Source organism: Loxodonta africana, chromosome Y (assembly GCF_030014295.1).
Source record: "Loxodonta africana isolate mLoxAfr1 chromosome Y, mLoxAfr1.hap2, whole genome shotgun sequence".
Classification (NCBI taxonomy): Eukaryota; Metazoa; Chordata; class Mammalia; order Proboscidea; family Elephantidae; genus Loxodonta; species Loxodonta africana.
Genome location: NC_087370.1, coordinates 6,418,271 through 6,421,566, shown reverse-complemented (window position 1 = coordinate 6,421,566; position 3,296 = coordinate 6,418,271). Strand labels below are relative to the sequence as shown.

Genomic DNA, 3,296 nt, shown 5'->3' with positions numbered 1-3,296 from the left:
TTATGTTGTAGAAAAAAGATATTCAGAGTGAAGAAGTCACTGGTCTTGCAAAATTCTGTCATGTGATTACTGACATTGTTTCTACTGGCAAGGCTATATTTTCCAGCTATCAACCCTTCTTGGTTTCCAACTTTAACATTCCAATCATGCATACTGCTTGCATGCTCCATCATTTCATACTGCAGAAGTTGGTAAAAATCTTTCATTTCTTCAACTTTGGTCTTAGCGGTTGATGCATAAATTTGAAAAATGATCATAATAACTGGTCTTCCTTGTAGGCATATGGTATAATCCTATCACTTGCAGCACTGTAGTTCAGGATAGATCTTGAAAAGTTCTTTTTGACAATGAATGCAATGCCATTCCTCTTCAATCTGTCATTCTCAGCGTAGGAGATGATATGATTATTCATCTCAAAATGGCCAGTACCAGACCACCTCAGCTCACTGATGCCTAGGATATTGATGTCTATGCACTCTGTGTTATTTGCAACAAAAGAAAATTTAAAGAAATAATTGCCAAAAATATAACATTTTAAGGAAGAAGTGAATATACACATTTAAGAAATGGAACACATTTTAAGTAAACGCAAAAGAGAGCCATGCTGAAACTCATTATATTCAAATTGTGAAAACTCAAAGACGGAATTTTGAGTGTAGCTTGGGAGAAACAACTGGTTATGCACAAGAGAGTCTCAGTAAGATTAACAGCAGAATTTATATCAGGGCCTGTGGAGGTAAATCGTACATGAAGATTTTGAGATGGTATATGTTTTGATGCGTATTTTTACCACAGACAAAACAAACAAGCAAAATAAAAAATCTGAAGTCAGAATCAGCAAGATGGCATATTTAAAGTCCTCAAAGAAAACAAAATCTGCCAGTGAAGAAGTATCTCCAGAAAGAAAAGTCCTCAAGATTGAAAGAATCATTCCTATAATTCCAGATAATCTAAAACTGAGATAATTCATTATCAGTCAACCTGTCCTACAATAAAGGTTCATGTGGTACTTAAGGCACAGGCCACAAGAACCTAGACAATAATTCAAAGCTGTAAGAAGAAATAAAGAACACAAATGTTCTTCAGAAATGTACAGATATGTACATTTGGTATGCAACTTCTCTTTCTTTTCTATAAAATCTGAAAGGTACATGGAGAAAACAGTAATTATAAATGTATGCTAATGGGTACATATTGTACAATGGTATAATCTGTGATAACGATAATATAAAGAGAGCTGAAATGTATAACATGGAACCTACTGCTGTTGAGCTGATTCTGACTCGTAGCTACCCTGCAAGAAAGAGAACTGCCACCTAAGAAGGTTTCCGAGGCTGTAAATCTTTATGGAAGCAGGCTGCCACATCTTTCCCCCATAGGTCAGCTGGTGGGTTCGAACTATGGACCTTCAGGTTAGCTGCCAAGTGCTTAAGCAGTGCACCACCAGGTTTCTTACACACCTGAGGATTTCTAAAACCTGGGTCTGAAGACAATAAATGCAGTACTGCATGTGGGGAGAAAAAATACCTGATGTCCTCATGTGCAAGTGAAGAGGAACAGATCCACAGAGGGCATGGCAACAGAGATAATGGGGGGTCTGATCTCTGCAGAGCCTTCCATCCTCATCCAGTGTCTTATGGAAAGTCTTCCTCCCTGGGCTCAGTGCATTCCTGGGTGAAGTCAGTATACAGGCCACTCAGGGTTGGTGCTGACGGAGTCTGTGCACTCCTTTCAAACCGTGTCTGATCAGGATACACATGTGCTTCTGCAAAGTCCGGGCACACGTCTGCAAAGCTGGTGAAGCCAGCATATGTCATCTTCATTGATGGGTGCTGAAAAGGTCCATCACTGGAAACTCTGTCAATTTCAAGGCCATCTTCAGAATGCAGGACAGGTCTTCCTTATTTATGCACACATCTTCCTGCAATGGGTACATCTTGAATGCTATCTGGATGGTGTGCAGAGTCTTGGATGGTCTGGAGATGATGAACAAGGTGGTCACGTATTTCTGCAGGTCCAAATTGCCACTGCTGCTCTTGTCAAATACTTAGAACATGCCCTCAAGCGTGTTGGAAACCGGGACTTCCATGTATGCAGCAAACTCCAACAGTTTACTCTTCTCGTCCTTCTTCAGCTTAGTGCTTTCTGAATATTCATCTAGATCTTTTTCAAGCTTTTCTGCATTTAGCCCAAGGCCTCTCACAAGCCTGGCAAATTCTAGACGGCGAGTGTTCCAGGGGAGACGCAGCTGTCCTTCCACCAGGGCCACCTGGCAGTCCTCAAATGTATAATCCGTGACGGAGACACCAACGGCCTCTGGCATGTTGTGCTTCCGCTTCGCATCAGCACCTGCCCTTTCTGTTCACCAGCAGACGGTTCTGAGAAGAGGGACTGACCAGGGCCAGGTGCGTCTACTGGCCCCAGGAGGTCTTCACTCCTGCAGCCCCTGACCAGCCCCCATGGTGAGTGAGGCGCGGCCTGGGGAAGGCAGGGCTGCCCCGGGAGGTTGGGAGGACAGCTGCCTGCGAAGTGGCCCATTAAAAAGACAGTACTCGGGGTGTCCCGGGGAGCAGCCCCCAGAGAGCTGTAGCGCCAAGGCGGAGCAGGCCTCACCTGGTGCGCAGGCGCGGAACGAGACGCCTGAGAAGGCCGCCATTTTCCATGGGGCGCTGGTAGAACAGACCTGGGCCTGGGGCACAGAGCGGAGGCGCACGAAGAGGAAGTGGTGGTGGTGGTGGAGGGCATAATTGAGGAGGTGGAGGTCGTGACCGTGGCGGACGTGAAAGAACAGGAGCAGGCGGAGGAGCAGGAGCAGCGCGAACAGCCCCAGGCCGAGCAGGCCCGGCCACCGCCTGGACCCTCCAGCACCCAGCGCTCCCTGGAGGCCCTGAAGGCCCTTCAATTAGAGATGGAGCCCGTGAACGCCAAGGCTAGCAAGGCCTGTTTTCGCCTGAGGCACAAGCAGGTGCAGAGTCGCAAGCCTTACCTGGACCACAGAAGCGCCATCATCCAGGGCATCCCACGATTCTGGGTCAAAGCAGTATCCTTTCAGTGGGAACTCCGACGGGTGGGAGGTGGGTGAGGGAAGAGGGTTAAAAGAGCAGAAAGTTGGGTGGGGAGTGTGCATGGCGTCCGGAGAGGACACAGGTAGGGGAATAGAGCCAGACCAGCATCTGTACTAACAGAACCCTGAGGCGGGGACTGCAGGTGAATGTTTTGGCCCTGTCCTGAGCAGGGCAAACCTTCCTGGGGACTAGGAGCAGAGGCCACAGGCAGCATAAGAATAGTTCCGAGGA

At 47.1% G+C, this 3,296-nt stretch overlaps 1 pseudogene; it reads right to left on the bottom strand.

The window, feature by feature from the left end:
* Nucleotides 1–1,634: 1,634 nt before the first annotated feature.
* LOC135229012 (lysophosphatidylcholine acyltransferase 1-like) lies at nt 1,635–2,323 on the bottom strand (annotated as a pseudogene).
* Nucleotides 2,324–3,296: the final 973 nt, after the last annotated feature.